At 40.8% G+C, this 19,821-nt stretch overlaps 1 protein-coding gene across 2 annotated transcripts in view; it reads left to right on the top strand.

Annotated features, from left to right (window-relative positions):
• Window positions 1-1,853: 1,853 nt before the first annotated feature.
• PIP5K1B (phosphatidylinositol-4-phosphate 5-kinase type 1 beta) overlaps window positions 1,854-19,821 on the top strand; it is a 113,089-nt gene continuing 95,121 nt past the window's right edge. The window contains exon 1 of one of the 2 annotated variants that reach the window (XM_069961874.1): window positions 1,854-2,299. The gene's annotated coding sequence lies outside the window, so the exon portion shown is untranslated. Of the gene's footprint in view, window positions 2,374-19,821 lie in introns of both variants that reach the window. The other variant, XM_069961875.1, reaches the window with a different exon arrangement.

Below are 19,821 nucleotides of genomic sequence, written 5' to 3'. Positions count from 1 at the left end.
ACACAGAAAGGATCTGTTCACACAATGTTGAAATTGAGTGGATGGCCGCCATATAACGGTAAATAACTGCCATTATTTCAATATAACAGCCGTTGTTTTAAAATAACAGCAAATATTTGCCATTAAATGGCGGCCATCCACTCAATTTCACCATTGTGTAAACAGATCCTTTCTGTGTTTTTAATCCACTCCTGGTTTTGGTTGCAATACTGACTGAAATATACGTAGTGTGAACGCAGCCAGATAGTGTTTATTACTTTGTATGGTCACTTTTGTACAGTTGTTTTTTTGCACATTTGATACTATTGGTTTACAGTTGCATTTGCACTTTGTCCTTTATCATTGCATTTGATATTTTTCTGTGTGTGATATATTATGATAGTGTTTACTACTGCATAGGGTATATACATTCCCTGCATAATTGAAAGGAGCTTTGGCATTAAGGAGCATACTTGCTTCAGTGCAGGCCCTGGGACCATTGATACCATTCATGGTTCTATGTTTGGCAGTTTTTAACTAGTATTTTGGGTTACTATTTTCTTATTTAGTGACATTTTTTGCAAAGAAAAGCTTATTGTATAGTTACCTGCCAATGCCTTTTTGCATACAGTTGTCCTTGTTGAGTGTGCCTGGTATTATTTTGGTATGTGGGTGTTGTACGCATCCAGTATATATATTTTTTTCAGTGCATCTCCTTACCTTTTTGTTGGTAATTTTACGCTTATTTTATTTAAAAATTCCACCTGTAAAATATGTACAGAGCAATGTCCCATAGTGTTCAATAAGATTTCCACTCTGTTGCTCACACAGTGGAATTTACACACATAATGCTCCACCACGGATCTGATTTCTGCTTAAAGAACTGACATGTCAATCCAGTAGCGGAATATAACAGGTCCGTTTTGGGTGGTAGCCCAGGGCCCTGAGCTCCTGGGGGGCCCATGGCCACCCAAACAGACTTGTACTTTAGTGGTGCATTTGTCTCCTGGCTACAATTCTGCCTTGATTTGCAACAAAAAATTGCGTTGTTTTTTTTAATGTGATTTTGCACAAATTAGGGTATAATGACATTATTTATCCTGTACTATGAAATCCACACTGGTGCTGCCATAGTTACAGTGGGGTGGGGGGCCCATTCTAGGTGAACAGCCCGGGGCCTATGGTAAAGTTAATCCGCCCCTGTGTCAATCCTTTGGGCAAATTCAGCTAGAGAAATCCCATAGAATTTCCGCTTTCTGTACAAAATCCACCAGAGCTGAAGAAATGGAAATTTCAAGCAAGAAAACTTTCCTTACTGATTCCACAGTGTGAACATACCCTACATGAGGATAAGGGATAACATGTAATCTTGGGATAACACCAAGTGACAACTTTAGCTGTTATAAACTACTAGCTGTATTATCACAAAAATTCTCTAGGGGGAGCTAGACTCCAAGAAATAATACAGTGATAATACAGTGAGGTAGTGTGCATGAACACGGGTACAATAAAGCTTAGTTAAACAGCTCACATAACAGCTAGAGGCTGCTCACGTTCCTGGCACAGCGGTCAGAACTCAGTAGTCACTGTACACACTGCACAGCTACAAATGCGGCACCCGCCATAATGTACATGTATGTGGAGCTTGTACACACACGTTCCCTGCTCGCAGCAATTCTAGACTCGATGCTTATCTGCATGGCATGTCAGCTGGAAAAACAGGAAAAGCAAGGGGACGTGTATGAGTATCGATTATCGTCCTGTGGATGGGGCCCCGAGTTACCTCAGTAATGTGCAGTGCCCCCCCCCCACACACACACACACATACATGTCTCTACACACACACACACACACACTGTACACGTCTCTCCGTGCAGCTGCGGGTCAGTGGCCGGGCTGCACATAATACGGCCACTGTGTATGGCTGCAGTACACTGGCTGTCTGTATGAGAATGCGATGCTCGGTATAAGGAAGCGGGTGCAGCAGGGAGGGGGCTGTGGGCCGGTGAGGCGGAGCCTGCTGTAGTAGCAATGCTGTGTGTGTGTGTGTATGAGTGTGAGCTGTGCGAGTCACCGGAGCAGCGACGCCACCACAGCACTGACTGACTGAGGGAGAGAGGGAGAGCCGTCAGACAGGCGGGGGCGGCTGCTGTCACACTGGATGCAGCCTATTATGTAGTGAGCAGCACATCGCACACAGGAGCCGCATGTATAACGCACAGCTGCCGCATCTCCTCTCATCTGTCGGGGAAGAAGGACGCATCATGGCTCTGACATGGTGACGGGATCTCAGCACTTGGTGGAGCTCAGCATCAAGGAGGTGAGCCCGGAGTCCTGCACATAATCCCCGGGGATCTGCTCATCGTGACGTCTCCTTATCATTCTGCCATCATGGCAAGTTACAGTCTATATATTTTTGTATAATATATATATATATATATATATATATATATATATATATATATATATATATAATATCTGCCTCTGGTGCTGTAACTTCCTACGTAACTTTGCCTTCATATTGCTCTCCATGACTCCTTTAGGCAGTTTCCTTATAACACTGCATGTCAGGTTGGTCAGTGACGTCACTGGATGATGGCATGATGTCATCTTTGAGGTGCAATAGCAATGCTCCCCCTGTTTACCTTCTCCTCTCCTTCCTCCTGTATGTGTAGAGCACAGTGGTCTCCTCTTCTCCCATCACCCCCTTCTTCCTAGTTCAGCCTCCTTTGCTGCCTACCTTGGTACACTGTGTACTGTGTACAAGATGTTTGTCCGAGCTCTAAGGATTGCTGCGTCTTGTGCATGGACTTTGTCATTGTCTATTGTGTAGAATGTGTCGCTATATGCACAATTACTATATGGGTGTGTAGACTTATGTGTGCAGCATCTAAATCTGCTGAAAATGTCTGTCTGTCAGACACTGACACCAGCGTATATCACCATTAATCTACCATAGCATATGCAGCAGCACTGGGGATATTGTACTTCTGTTATAACACATGGAATTATAGTGGAATTATACTGTAGGCTTTAAAGTGGCATGTTTCTTATAAATGAGCTGTGTCAAAAATGCCATTGATTCCCTTATTGAACCACAGTGATGAACCTTAGTGGCTTGTGTGGGCCTCAAGGCTGGTAAAAGCAATTGTACTCCAGTATAAGGCTATGTTCACACTACGTGAACACCCGGCCGTTCCGTGACCCCCGGTACTTAAGGTGATCTTTCCGGCCGAGGAGCTCTGATGCGGGCGCATCAGCGAGCGCCCGCATCAGAGCTTCCCATGGCACACAGTGAAGCAAGTGGCCGGAGCAACTTGCTTCACTGTGTGAACTGACAAGTCTTTCTGCGGCCGGAATTCACTGAACATAGCCTTAGGGTGCATGCACACTACCAAATCCCAATGGAAAACCTGTTGCGGATTCCGCCACTCGTGGACTCTGCACATTTTCGCTCGTGCCATAGACTCCATTCTATGGTCTGGTGGATTCCACCGTCCGTCCAAAGAATGGAGTCTATGGCACGGGCGTAAATGTGCGCGGCCGCCAGAGTCTGCGAGCTTCAGAATCCGTGATGGGCTTTCCGTCAGGATTCCGTAGTGTGTGCATACCCTTACACTGGTGCATAAATATACAACGGTTCTCTTACATATTTGCCTACTTGCATTACGATACATTACCAAGACTAGTGATATAAACTACTGTAGGCTTAGATACACAAAGTATTCTGGTATTGCATATACAAATCCATACGTAGGATCAGGCTTAGTTCACATTTGCGCAACATAATCAAGCTTTTTGTAGATTTAGAAATGTACACTGTTGAGCAACACATACTTCCATTGGAGAACCATCCCTTATTATTTTCAGAGGCGCTGTCACAAAAAATATTTTTTAAGAAATCAACAGGAGGTTGTGATGACAAACAGTTTTGCAATATACACTTTTTGTATTAAGTTTTCTCTTTTAAGTTTTTTTTTTGTGTTTACATCAATGTTGTACATTTGGTCTTTTCTCTGGTGAAAAAAGAGACCAAACACAACTGGGAACCTAAGAATCACTGGTACACGTTGAAGATGAAGGCTAGCCTGTCTGGTTTGATTCCACAAAACAATTACTGTAGCACAAGAATGAGTTGGTCAGAGAATGAATTGAGCAGCTGCAGCTCCATTCAGCAGGGATTTCTGGGTCCCTGTACTAAACATTGGGGGGGGGGGGAGCAGTCAGACCCCAGTGATCTCTTAGTTATGCCCTGTACTGTGGATAGGGCATAACTCTAAATGAGAATGCCCCTTTATTCTGTCCAGTAGGCCTGAGAATTCTATTCATTTTGACGCTATTGATGGTCAGTTGGCAAACATCGAACATACCACCTTCAGCGCAGTACAAAAAATAAAAGCTAGAGGTTTGTTGATGTTTCTCCACTATTGCTAACTGACAGAGTAGACTATATCTTACAGTATACAAAGAGCTGTGTAAAACCTGTATAGCAAGATCTGGTGTCACCTCTTGGTAGACAGAAAGTATATGTAGATATGAAAACAAACTGAAGTGACCTCCTAGCTAGAGAATCAGAACACTGTGGAATAACTGGAGTTACATGGTTCAAATATAGGCATCTGCTGAATTATTTCAGATAGGATATTCTGGTGGTGTGTCATAGGTGAACATTAAAGGGGCTGTCTAGCCTTTTAAAATTCTTTAAAAACAGTTTGGAATGTTGTTAAGTAATATAAGAAATCATACTCAATTTATTTACCCCTGACCACCCTTATTATGTTCTTACAGGTTGCACTGCTTGCCTCTGCTCCTCCTGTGCTCCTCTGCAGCTCCCACTGTCGCACCTTCTGGTCTCAGCTGTGCTCCCGTTCTGCCAGCTACCAATTATGTCCCGCTTTCCGCTTGGCCTATTACAGAGCTGAGCAGGGGCGTAAGACCGGAAAGGCTGGCAGTTGTGACAGCAGAAGCTGCGGAGGAGTGATGGAGGTAAGTACGTGCTCTGTCTAGCTACTGTTGGGTTCTGTGGGTTACTGCAGACCTGCGGCTAATCCCTAGTAGTGCAGCATTTACAAGGCTACTAGATTTAGGGCCTATTCCCACAGTTGCGATCACAATGAAGCTGAGAACATGCCCCCTATTTCTTCACCAAAAGCCACACAATCTTGTTTGAATTATTGGCACCATTCAATGTCAAATAGTGAAGATATAAGGGTGCGTTCTCTGCCTCATTCTGAACCCTAATATAAGAATATTTCCTTATTGAATTGGTGGACGTGTCTTGAAACTAAATGAAATGAAACATTTGCAGTTCATTTTGTTTTGACATGGCTTCATCTTTTATATTGACCATTTGCATTGGAGCCATTTGCCACATTATTTGGAATATAAATGTGTGGCTTGTGGGGCCTATTTATAATGGAAGCAGGTAACACACCTACAGCGTTGTGTTGTGTGTAACTACAGTCTCATATGTCGGTGTTCTTAGCCATTGCCTAGCATCCTAACTGACCATGTAATATAACCTGGCCTCGTATGACTGAGAGTTAAGCATGTATTATAATCTTCATTTGTTAGCTTCCCTCTTAAAAGAGCTAAACATCATGGGTAAACTGCTTGTTATTTTGTAATCCAGGAATATTCTGACTGGTCGGCTATGTAGTAGTCCATCTTAGTGTTTACTTGGTACACACCAGCTACATATATATATATGTGTGTGTGTGTGTGTCTTTTATGCTTTACATAAAATGAATGTTTTATTCCAGGCCACAATCTGTTTCGGCTCACCTAATACAGCTGCACAAATTCCACAGTGAAGGCAACCATAAAAGCTCTGTCAACTTATATTTTGCTCACGGCATTGAAGGTCTTGATATACTGCTCTGTCAGTGCACACATGGCTTTATAAACATCAGCATTTAACAGAGCTTGCGCTTAGTTTGACTGCTTCTGCTAAAAGCCTTGCTGGAGAAAATTACCCCGAATCAATATTGCATTTCACAGACTTTTCTATTTTCTTACAAACTCTAAAAGCTATTGCCTTTTAGATAATTCTGCTTATGACCGTAGGGGGTTTTCTTGTCTATGATTTGCTGGTGCAGAGGACTTACACAGCTAACATCTAATGGCTGATACATAGAAGTGAATAAAGTACAAGCACATACATAGCACTGGTCAGTTTGTCAGATTTGGCACAGCTCCATAGAATATAGTGTGTTGTCTATGGTTTTACATAGCACTGCAAGCCAGTCTATTGCACTATTTAATTGAAGATTTAGCAAAATTATGCAAAGAAAATAAAGTGGTCTATATGGCATTGGTTGGATTGGTTGTCCATTGCAAACTATTTAGTTCCAGGTCACGCAAGTTGCATGACCAAAACTGAAAATATGATGATACTGTTCTCTGTGTCATTTGTATAAGACTGCTGGCAGTTTTGAGGTTTCAGGTGAAAGATTCCCTTTAAAGGGGTTGTCCGGCGAAAAAATGTTTTCTTTCAAATCAACTGGTATCAGAAAGTTAAATAGATTTGTAATTTACTTCTATTTAAAAATCTCAAGTCTTCCCATACTTATAAGCTACTATATATCCTGCAGGAAGTGTTGTTTGTTTACATTCAGAAACAGTGCTCTCTGCTGACATCTCTGGCGGAGTCAGGAACTGTCCTGAGCAGGAGAGGTTTTCTATGGGGACTTGCTGCTGCTCTGGACAGTTCCTGACTCCGCCAGAGATGTCAGTAGAGAGCAATGTTTCTGAATGTAAACAAACAACACTTCCTGCAGGATATATAGTAGCTAATAAGTATGGAAAGACTTGAGATTTTTAAATAGAAGTAAATTACAAATCTATTTAACTTTCTGAAACCAGTTGATTTGAAAGAAATTTTTTTTTCGCTGGACAACCCCTTTAAATATGTTCTATAATCCTATGGATGGAGTGTGTTCCATTTCGTTTAACCCTGCTGCTTACTTAGTACTGGGGGTCGCAGTGTCATTATACATACTATTTAACTAGCCTTTGAATGCCCTACACAGGACTAATCTATAGTCTGTACCATTTTACTGGGTGAAGACAGGGTCCTCTATATGTAGAAATGTGTCCAAACAGAATTTTAAATTTTGCCACTCTGGGCAAAAAAAACAGTTGTAACCCCTGGCAGTCCCATACCATACTGGATCCGTATGTTATAGATAAGTACATTGTATAACGCATTTATAAACTACGGCACCCCTGTTAGTGCCCTATTACACTGGACGATTATTGTGCGAAAAATCGTTATATCGTCCGAATTTAAACGCTAATCGTTCTGTGTAATTGCAGGCAACGATCGAAAAATCGTTTCTATGTCGTTGATCCTTGAGTTAGATCTAAACCTAAAATTATTGTTAATCGTTTGCTAATCGTTTGCTGTAATTCCACATTCGTTCGCTTAAGTTCAGCATTTTCTCACTAATCGTTCAGTGTAATAGCACATTGTTCATTGTTTTGCTGAGATCAGAAGGAATAAACAATCTTATTAAAGATCGCAATAACGATCATAATTAACGACTATGGGCCCTTTTACACAGAAAGATTATCTGCCAAAGATTATCTGCCAAAGATTTGAAGCCAAAACCAGGAACAGACTATAAACAGAGATCAGGTCATACAGGAAAGCCTGAGATTTCTCCTCTTTTCAAATCCAGTCCTGGCTTTGGCTTCAAATCTTTGGCAGATAATCTGTCAGATAATCTTTCTGTGTAAAAGGGCCCTATCACTCTGTGTAATATGGTGAACGATTTCAGGTTAATGATAAACAATCTTGTTTGCGATCGTTTATCGTTAGTCGTTAATCGATAAATATCGCTCTATGGGACCCTTAGGCATGAATGGCGAATTTATTATCGGGGGTTTGGACTTCAGTTTGTTTATTATTGAGGAAATATTATAACATAGCTATTACATCAACAGGAAAGTTTCGCAAGATTCTTGTGTTACATTTACAACCTTACTCCTGTGTGAACATTGACAGAGGCTCATAAATATCATAAATATCAATGTTACATATAGTGTATGGAGTACATGCTTTGTATTTGTTATGTCGTAATGGTTTATGTGAAATATAATCGTATATCGGTTGTGTATATAACTTCTACTGGTCTTAGCACTACAGACTAACATAATGAAAGCAAAGGTATTGCCCTCTAAAACAGGGGCTAACTAGAAATAAAGTAGGCAACAAACCCCAAAAAAAGCTGAAACTTGGTGTAAAAAAAACCTTGTAATAAGATACTGTAGGTGAATAACTGATAGTGTATCATTAGGTTGAGAAGAAAATAGCCAGACAAAAGCTTTGTACAAATAAATAGTTACCATGTTACCAGAACGGAACTGATTCCTGTGATCCTGTGTAGGTGTGGAGCTGTCTCTTGTTAGACCGGCTTTGTCAGGAAGGTTGGGGGTGGGGGCTATACAGATAACAGATATACAGATAAGTAGCCTTGAGGTCTATTCTGTGTGTCAATATAATCATGGTAAAATGCATTGATTGATTGTAGAGCAGACTGCTCTGCGGCCTTCTACTTAATTGCCATATAGACCACTTTATTTATTCAATGGTATAATGCCAATTTTCCAGGAGCAGAGATATAGACTGGAATTAAGACTCGTGTCTGCAGGCGTATCTACATCACAGCAATGCTCCATTCACTTCATAGCACCAAGTTCTAGATACCAAGCTTATATTCATGTCCTATGTTTAGCGTGGCACTCCTTTGACATTATCCCATATATTATAGTTGAATAGCAGCAGATAGTGCCACAAATGCAAGTACAACATCATTTGTGATTTACTTACAGGAACTTACTGACAGATTGTGATGCTGTAAATACACAGAATATACGACAGTAAATATTGTGACTTCTCATTTGTGACATATGGGTGGACATCTGTTTATGACATATTTTTTCATGTAACATAATCTTTCTAGGTTATTATGTATATGATTGTGTGCCTGACTAGGATGATGGCTTTGACACTGTTCACAAATGGGCTTGCATATTTAGTGGCCTGTTATTTGTATGCTAAATCCCCATATAGGTCTGTCAGCTATCTTCTTATACTGGACTGGATGACTTGCTACACTATTTTGACTAAGTGTATGTTCACACAGAGTAAAACAGGCGGAATTCCGCAGCGGAACTTTCCGCCGTGGAATCCCGCCTGTCTCAGTGTCACATAGCCTGTCTATGGGATAGCACGCGCTCCTCCGCAGCCGCCTCTCTCCGCTCAAAAAAGTGTCACTTCTTTGAATGGGGAGTCTCGGCAGCGGAGGAGTGTGTGCCGTCTCATTCACTCACAGCGGCACACTGAGCACGGCAGTATTCCGCCGTATTTGCTCAGTGTGAACATACCCCAAGAGTATTGTGAGACTCTGCTTTTACTTGGGGGAGGCAAGGGTTTGGTTGTTGGTTGTGTTGCAGGGGAGGTTCCTCATATTGTCCTCATTGTTCCTCATGAAATCCATACACCTTAGACTAGTCAGCTGTACCTGTACCCAACGCTAAGGTTTATGGGACTCTCCCGAACAACCACCAATAGGTGATGTCGGTGGTCATAGGGGTTGGGCATGATGGAAAATCACGTCCGACCCCTTTGTTTTGGGAGAGTTAGGCCACAGCGAGAACACAAGAACACTCAGCTTTAATGAACATTCCTGTATATGGGGAGGGCGGTTGGGGGGAGGTAGGGATACGATAGTTTGGACGTCAGTTATTGAAGGTGTATGGGGACCTTTAGGGTAAAAAAATTAGGGGGAGTGCCACTGGTGCTCAAAAGGTAAAGGAAATTTGTTCCTTTTTAGTTCTTCTTAACATTATGCACAAACTATGGACAAAGTAACCAGATTCAGATTGTATCCATTTGCATCATCTTCTTTAATCCATTAAGCACTTACCATGAAAGATCCAATAAATATCTGATCATAATTAAACTGATAAGGGGTAATATCCATTATAAGGACAAAAGTAGTTAAGTGGTGGTGTTTATTTTTTTTTTAATCTTACATGTTTTTGTTTGTTTGTTTGTTTGTTTTTTACATCTTATTTTTTCAATACCATGGGGGCAGCCATCTTACATGAGCTGGTTTTAGCAGCTTTTAGTGACCTGCTTTATGGAAAGCCTTATGGATATAGACACAATAAACATCTCCACACCCTATTGTTTATATAAGAAACATTTGTGAGCATGCTGTACTACTAGTGTGACCTGTGCGAATGTCATTCCACACAGAGGGGCATCCTGTTTTTGCTTTCTAATGGTGGCATGTTTTGCTGTACAGATTACTTTCCAGCCCTTATCATCACACACAGAACAGAAAGTCTCAGCTGGTGTCCAGAATGAAAACAGCAATATTTCAGAATTATTTTATAATATTGATAATAACATTTTTTAATAAATAATGTTTGACGTTTAACATAAAAACTTAGTTTAACCCCTTGCCTCCGCAGCCTGTTTTGGCCTTAATGACCAAGCTCATTTTTCATAATTTGACCTGTCTCTCTTTATTTCATTATAACTCTGCAATGCTTTAATGTATGCTCACGATTCTGGGATTGTTTTCTCGTAACACATTGTACCTTATGTTATTGTATTTAGTTGGTCAGTATTTTGGGTGTTTTTTGGGAAAAAATTGCAAAATATTATGAAAAATTAGAAAAAAATAGCATTAGTATGACTTTGAAAATTTCTGCTTCTAAAAAAGTTAGTCACGCCACATAAATTAGTTACTAAGTCACATTAGCAATATGTCTACTATGTGCTGGCATGATTTGGGAAACATGTTTTACTTTCTTAAGATGTTACAAGGCTTAGAAGTTTATCAGTAATTTTCACATTTTCATGAAAATTTCAAATATCAATTTTTTTTACGGGCCAGTTAATTTGTGATGTGAATTGGAGCAGTTTGTATGTTAGAAACCCCCATAAGTCACCCCATATTAAAAAATGCACCCCTCAAAGATTTAATCAAGAGGTATAGTGAGCATTTTGACCTTACCTTACAGGTGTTTGAGGAAAGCATTACTCATTAGGACATAAGAATTAAAAGATTAGCTTTTTTCCCATTAAGATTTTCATGTTGTTTAAAATTTCATATTTTCACAAAGAACATAGGCAAAAATGCACCTCAAAATTTGTAACACAAGTTCTCCTGAGTACAAAAGCACCCCCTTTGTTGGCATAAACCCCTTTTTGGGCACATGGTAGGGCTTAGAAGGGAAGGAGCGCCCTGTTACATTATTTTCAGTGCAGATTTTGATGGAGCAGTTTCTGGGTACTACGTGCACTTGCAGTGCCCCAGTAGCACCAGGAGAGTGGACCGCCCCCACAAATTACCCCATTTTGGAAACTAAACCCCTCAAATTATTCATCCAGGGGTGTAGCAAGTATAAGGACTCCAGAGGTGTTTGAGGAGAGTGGGCAATGAAAATATATATTTTTTTCCCAGTGAAATTCATTTTCGGCTTGAAATTTCTCATGTTAACAATAAAGAAAAGGAAATAAACAATCAAAATTTTTTTACCCAATTTCTCCTGAGTATGGCAGTACCCTATATGGGGTCACAAACTGTTGTCTGAGTATACGGCAAGGCTCTGAAGGGAAAGATGCTCTTTTCACATATTTAGCACAGATTTTGTTGAAACCTTATTTGGGGTCCATGTGCATTTACAGCGCCCCCCATGGTACTATTACAGAGGAAACTCCCCATAAATGACCCCATTTTGAAAACTGGACATCACATACAATTCGTCTAGGGGTGTAACAAGCATTTAGACCTCACAGGTGTTGGAGGAAAGTCAAGCATTTTGCCATAAAAATTAAAATCTACATTTTTTTACAATAAAATTAACTTGTTGCGCAAAATATCTAATTTTCACAAGGAACACGGGTATAAATATGCCCAAATGTGTTACCCAGGCTCTCCTGAATATGGAAATACTTCATATGTGACCATAAACTGCTGTTTGGACACATGACAGGGCTCAGAAGGAGAGGAGTGCCATATTTAGGGCACATTTTGCTGGACTGGTTATAGAGTATCTACATTTACAATGCCCCATGTGGTACTAGTACAGCAGAAACCTCCCAAAGATTACCTCATTTTTTAAAGTAAACACCCTCAGAAACATCATCTAGGAGTAGACAGAGCATTAAGAGCCCACAGGCAAGCTAAATGCACATAATTTTTCCAGCTAGGCCATTGCAGTGCAACATATGTTGTGCCCCATTTGAGCCACCAGAGATGCGCGCACCCCTTAAATTTAGGACTATTTTGAGATGCTACATTTATATTGTTTTCTATAACTGTACTTTTTTTTTCTTTTTCTTTTTTTGCACAATGAAAACACTTAAAAGGGTTATCCTAAGACTACAAATTACCACCCATGTGCAGGATAGGTGAAAAGTGATTAGTGGGGGTCTGATTGCTGGAACCCCACTGATAATAAGTACGGTGGTCCTGAGTGCTTTTGAGTGAAGCAGTGGTCTGTGCACTTCCACTCCATTCAGGCTCTAGGGGTCTGACAGAGATAGCAGATAAGGTGGCGGAATACAGTGTCCAGCTATCTTGAGAAGTCCCATATTGTGTGAATGAAACTGGGATCCAGTATTTTGCTCCATTCACACTCGGGACCCCCACTTTTAAGATCAAGTCAGGGTCTCAGTGGTTGTCATCTAATCTGTGGAATTTTTTTTTAACCTTTTTGTAATACAGGCCTTCATTGGTGAAGGATCACTTTTTATGTTTTAACACTTTATTATTTTATTTTTATTTATGTTTTTACACTTTATTTTTTTCACTTCATTTTTTTGGTTCCCCAATGGGACTTAACACTGGAATTGTTGGATCGCTAGTATAGCACATAGCAATACATTTGTACTGCTATGTGCTATAACTGTTAGTTTTACACTGACAGCCTGTGAGACAGAGCCTGTGGCTCCATCTCACAGGTTTTTATATTGGGGCCATGTTCAGCAGGTACACAGCACAGGCACACATTAGGACCATGCGATGGCTAGTATAACACATAGCTGTACATCAGTACTGCTATGTGCTATACCTGACACTGACAGGTATAGCACATAGTAGTACTGATGTACTTCTATGTGTTATACCAGCCTTCGCAGGGTCTAAATGTGTTCACTCTATAGAGGTGACAGAAGGAGGGAGCTCCCCCTGTCACCCATTGGGACCTGTGCAGTGTGATCGCTGGGTCCCGATGCCTGTCTGAGCCTGATGCTCCTCTTCAAAACATGCCCCCTGTGTAACTTTCTATCTGAAGTGATCCCCCTGCTGTGTGTGATCTATGACTGACCGGAGAAGGGAGCTCCCCCTGTCACCCATCGGGACCCTGGCAGCGCGTCCCGATGTGTCCCTGAGCCTCCTGATTCATGGCACAAGCAACTGCTGCTACAAAAGCCTGTGAGATTGCGCTGCAGGCTCTGACAGGTTGGACAGGAAAAAAAAATTAACGACAGTGACTCTTTAAGGCCTCATGTTACATATGGACTGATAACATGGCATTCACCAAAATCATGATTTTATAATACGGAATAATGGGGACTTACGCAACATCATGCAGTCTACATGCACACAACTTTGAGAGATTCTGTGATTCCGTATTCTGTTTTCTAAGTGCACCTACACAACAACGTTACTAGCAAAAACATTTGGTAAAGGATCATTTGGCAGATTCAGGAGCTGTATGCGAACACCAGGTGTAATTATGTTTGGAATATAGTTTTCCAATTTGAGCTTTAAAGCCTGTATTGTTGGGTCAAACCTTGATGCTAAGGTGCGTCAAAGAACGTTCTTCTTCAAATAAGTGTATAGATACACTTATCACTATTGACCAACGGCATCAATAACTTGTACTGCAAAATGTTCTACAAATTTTCTGGGGCTTTGTCAGAAAGATGTATTTATAAGTAGTATTATTGTAAAAACAGATAGTTTGTACATGTCAGTGTTTTGTAATGGGACATAGGAAATTTGTCAGCACTGTTCAGTCAGATCCTGTGCAAACAGAAGAGTCATGAGGTTATTAAAGGAGTTCTAGAAGTACGTTGGAAATCATTCGGGCTGCTATGCGATCTTTACATTGTGGGTTATAGGGGGTTGTCTAAAATTTAGGCTGAGTTAATAGAAAAAATGCATTACTGATCTGATTGATCCCCCACTGCTGCAGTTCCAATGTTAACTACAGTCCCTGCTGATCACCATTTCCTGGTCACATCACAACTCATATGCTCGCTCAGCCAATCACTGACTAAGGGGATCGGCACTGTGGTCAGTGATTGGATAAGAATGCTTTTCCTGTGTAGCAAGGTGGAAAAACAAAGTGATGATTAGCAGGGACCCAGCAAACATTACACATGGCAGGGGCAGAGCAGGGGATAGAACAGGTGTAAGGTTTTGTTTTATTTTACTTCTTATGTTTAGGATAAACATGTATCTATCCTAAGGCCCTGTTCCCACTGAGCAAAACTAGCGGAATTCCGCTAGTTTTGCTCAGTGGGAACAGGGCCTTAGGATAGATACATGTTTATCCTAAACATAAGAAGTAAAATGCCGTAGAATGCCGCTAGCCTCCCGCTCATAATGGGAGTCTATGGGAGGTGCGCGCTCCTGCTCTGTCCGCGCTGAAGAATGAACATGTTCATTCTTCAGCGCGGATAGCAGGGACCAGGAGTGGATTAAAAACACAGAAAGGCTCTGTTCACACAATGTTGAAATTGAGTGGATGGCCGCCATATAACAGTAAATAACTGCCATTATTTCAATACAACAGCCGTTGTTTTAAAATAACAGCAAATATTTGCCATTAAATGGCGGCCATCCACTTAATTACAACATTGTGTGAAAAGATCCTTTCTGTTTTTAATCCACTCCTGGTTTTGGTTGCAATATGAGGACCACAATACTGACTGAAATATACGTAGTGTGAACGTAGCCCAACAGTGTACAGTATAAACAAATCATTATGAACTCTATGGTGCCGGCCTACTTATTTTTCTGTGGAATATCTTTTCAATTTCTTAAAAGGGGATTTCAGATTTTAATTTTTTTTTTTTTAAGTGAAAATGAGTTAAATAAAGCAATTTACAGTACAGTAGTTACTGTACATATTTGTCAGTACTTGAATACTGTAGAATACCACTAGTATCTTCTTTCCTCTTTTACCTTATAGATTGATGCCCTGTCCCCTTTTGTAGCATTCTGTTAGCTTATGTTTTCTATACATAACAATTTTTATCACATTTTTCAATCCTTTAAAAAAGGTTATCATCCCATTTGACAAAATTGCCAAGGAAGAGGAATTGCAGAATAAATGAGGGGAAAAAAAAGATACTTTACCTTCAGCTCTCCTACAGTCCTAGTCTATTGCTGGGGATGTTGAAAAATAGAAAAAAGGGCATACTAACTTACCCCATTCACCTGCAAGTCTTGCAGCAGCTCCGCTTGACTCCTTCCAATCCTTTAGGTCCTGTCCTCTGCCTCCCTCCGAGATTAGAGCTCAGAGCAGGACCTGCCAGCTCAGCCAATCACTGGGCTCAGAAGGGCCTCATCTCAGCCATTGATTGGTTAAGGAGACAGGTTCTGCTCTGCATTGCATTGCTATTGCATTGACTCTGTACACACAGTTTGCCCCCCCCCCCAAAAAAAAACAAACAAACACTTGAACCTTCAGATAGCTGCTTTTAATAGAAGATCTGTCCTTGGGTCCCTTCGGCAGGTGATGCAGTTATTGTCCTGTGCACCTGTGCAGTGCTTAGACAGGTGAGGAATAGGAGAAATGATGCCCAAGGGAGTTCCTAATGATGAAGAGGGTGGAGAGGAGGGACGGAGGGGTGGTGCAAGCCAATTTGACACATGGCTGCTAGTTTAAAAGTTGTTTTTTAGGACAATAACTGCATCACCTGCTGAACGGACCCCAGGACAGATCTTGGATTAAAAGCAGCTATCTGACGGTACAAGCGGTTTGGGGGGGTCAGATTGTGGGTAGAGAGTCTGGATGGTAGCTGCAGTGGGAAGTATAGCTAATAAGTATTGCTTTTTATTTCTATTTTTTAAGGTCCTCAGCAATATAAAATAATTTCTCCAAGAACGAAAGGGCTGGGTATTGAAAATACATGACGCCTGACTCTCTCATAATTTGCAGTTGGAAAGTTTTGAGGCCCCTATAGACCTTATACTGTCAGCTGAAACTGCCAGTGGCACCGGGTTTGGCTGACTTTAGTATAAGGTGCATTGGCACCTTTAGTGGTAAGAAGAAGCTGTGTAAAGCTCCATTCTTCAGAACAACTAATATTTGTTAGCAAACCAGACATTTGGCAATTAGGCCAAGTATTATTGTAATGGTGTATAAGGGAAGAATAACATTGTCACACCTGTCCACTTCACAGGCACTGAATTACTGCATGTAATGAAAACCTTAAAGGGAACCAATCACACTAAAATTGGCCATAAAGCTAAGAAAACGTGCTGGTACATCACCCAGCACGCTTCCCAAACATCCCCCTGTACCCTCCGTCCCCTGTACATACAGACCGCAAAGTTAGTTTAATAACCTTCTGCGCTCTATGTAAATTACCAGCCAAGTATTGACGGTAGGCGGGTGGCTTGTTCAAGTAGTCACGGTCCAGAATTTTGTTCACGTTTAGAATCTGTAATCTGCAACCATTTAAGGCAAGTGGTAAATTATTGTTAATCATTTTCTAAGAAAATTGTTAATAAATTTTTGCATAATACTTACAGATTTTATCACACTCAGGCTGTTCTCTTTTTAGTAGTCAAAAAATTTAGGATACGTCCAGCTCGAAGTTTTGTATACATGACAGATTAAACTTCTTATCAGCCCCAAATGTTGTCATTATTATAGTGTCAGAATTGCTGCCACTGATGAAAGTCATAAACTCTATTTATACCACATTTAGTAAGAACCAGTCAGAGGTTAAACTTTGTGACTTTGAAACAAGAGGGCTATTGGGTCAGCATCTCATACAAGAGGATAAAGCCAAATGAACTAGTAAGGCTACGTTCACACAGAGCAAAAGGAGCGGATTACGCAAGGAAATATTTCCGCCTGAAATCAACTGACGCTGAATTCCGAGCAGAATATAAGCAGAATGCAAGCAGAATCCCTGCGTATTCTGCTAGGAAAGTGTTCAGCTCGTAATCAGCTCTTGACAAATTCAGCGCGGAATACTCGAGGAATCCGCGCTGAATCCGCATGCATTCAGCGCTGAAATTCAGCGAGTATTTGGTGAGTAAACTAGACTATACCAGAACATATACTAGAATCCTCCTCCCCCCCCTTTTCCCCATTTCCGCGCTGATTCAGCGAGTAATTTCCGCTTGTATTACGCTTGTATTCCGCGCTGAATCCGCGCTGAAACAGAAAATCAGAGCCCCATTGATTTGTATAGGCTTCCGCTAGCGGAAGAATGAACATGTTCATTCTTCTGGCGGAAAGCGGATTAGTTCAGTGCGGAAATTCCACTGTGTGAACTGCAGAGCAGAATTTCCATTCAACACAATGGAAATTAGCTCTGCACCTATTTTAACGGCTGAAATTTCAGCGCTGATTCAGCGCAGAAATTCAGCTGCTTTTGCTCAGTGGGAACGAGCCCTTAGACATTCCCCTCTTGTGTTTACCGGCAGCTACACCACTGATAAAACTTCAGCTTACACAAGGTAATAGTCAGACATATTGCTGGCAATAAATATTTGGCCGGGCTCAGCTCTTTGTTTTTGGATTCCTGTTAAACTGTGAAGAAATGATTAGATAAAAGTGTTTTTCAAGTAGTTGGTCTGACTAATTAAAGGAACAGCCACAATGAGAAGCAGAATGATAACTTATGGAATAAACTCAAACCTCTATTGTTTTGTGGGTCTGTTGCCTTTTTATTGTATTGTTGACAGAAAACACAATGGGGGAGATTTATGAAAGGGTGTAAATATACACCTGGTGTAAACTGCCCACAGCAACCAATCACAGCTCCTCTTATATTTTACCAGAGCTGAAAGCTGAGCTGTGATTGGTTGCTGTGGACAGTTTACACCAGGTGTATATTTACACCCTTTCATAAATCTCCCCCAATGAGTCCAAAAAATAAACAGTGTTAATTCTTATCTTATCCAATTCCTTAGAGTTGTAAAAGGAAAGCTCATGAACTACTTGCAGAACCCTCATTCCTCAGCATGCCTGCAGAATAATAAAGCAGTGATAAGCTGAAAGAATGTAACTTTGTCCCATCGGAGGAAATGAAAATATGATTATTGCTAAAGGGACACTAACCTTTAGTCACTTGTGGTTCTAGTTACTCTCTAGTTAAAGTTAATATGCCACCTAAAAAAAAAATTATGAAATAAAGCCAGATACTAAAATGTTTTTGATCTGTTTCTATTTTCTAATGGCATTTTAGGGTCAGCCATATAGAGTTTGAGCCTTTTCTCCTATATAATAAACAACATTTATTAGATATATGCTTGGAGATGACTTTTACAGCCATTCTCTGTGATCTGTGAATGATGGATCCTGTGTTATCTATATAGTGGTGCCACCTTTATTGTAATCCTGTGTGTGATAGTAAGGAGGATACAAGTTTCAGGATACAAGTGTACAGAACAGGAAATGTCAGCCTATTGTTAGGCTTAGTGGCCACAATTAAGCTGCAAATTTAATTATTATTATTTTTTTTAAAATATATAGTAAAATGTAAAATTAGAAAGTCACCAATAGGCGCCGCCGTTACTGGCGTCTCTCCCTGTCAATCATCTTGCTGAGCGCGCTGACAGGGAGAGAGCGTTGACTAGACACGGGTGGGGAGCCGCACAGATGACTGCCTGACACCCCAGTCCCTGCTGCGCATTGGGGGATTAAACTTAATTTTCTCCCGTATAAAGATGCTGCTCCAGTTGCGGCCGATATGTGCCGTGAGCTGCACAGGAGCTTTACACAGTTCTCCAGAGAACCAAATTGGGCTGATTGGGTCCCTTTAAACAGTTTCGAAGCTACTGGCATTAACATGAATCATGGTGCTGGAAGCTCCGAAATCCGTTCTTTAGCGCATCCACCGTATTTATGGAATGTGTGAATGTCCTTAATTTATTTGTGACAGGATATCTAGAGAAAAAATTTTTCCCACAGAAGTGCAACTTTACCACACAAAACTGCAGTGCTAAGAGTCGCCAAAGTTGATCTGCAGTTACATAATTTATATTTTTAGACTATGGGAAAAATAATCAAAACTGCTTGTGACCAAACTATGGTGAAATGTAAAATTTAGAGTGAAAATAGAAACAATCTGTGAACAGGTTAAACATTACCATGATCCTATACTGTGTGTGCACTGCTGGCCAATTTAACATTGTCTTTAGTTGAGCGCATTATTATCTTAAAAATACAGGCGCATTTTAACCCCAAAATTACAGCCGTATTTTACCTTTATTTTACATTGTGTGAATATAGCATGTTTGCATCATCTATTAGCTTACTTCTACGCCAAAAATGTGCACCAAAAAGGGGCACATTTTCAGTGCATTTAAAGGGGTATTCCCCCCAAGAGCTAAAAAAATAAAATGCTCCCAAACCTAGCTGGCTTTCTCACCAAGTCCCCCTGAGTATTTTGAGCCGTCTCCCATCTTTCTAGCTGCTGCCATTCCTGAGTTACAAGTTTTTCTAAAAGCCGATCTATATCCAAGATAGGAAACTACATTTCCCATCATGCAATGCTTCTGCCTGATTATGGTGAAGTAGCAGAGCTGAGACAATGAAGGAGATAATGACAGTGTAGCAGAGCTG

The sequence above is a fragment of the Dendropsophus ebraccatus genome, chromosome 3, assembly GCF_027789765.1.
Source record: "Dendropsophus ebraccatus isolate aDenEbr1 chromosome 3, aDenEbr1.pat, whole genome shotgun sequence".
In the NCBI taxonomy this organism is placed as follows: Eukaryota; Metazoa; Chordata; class Amphibia; order Anura; family Hylidae; genus Dendropsophus; species Dendropsophus ebraccatus.
Note: the sequence above shows the minus strand (reverse complement) of the source record. Positions and strands in the feature narration are given on the sequence as shown.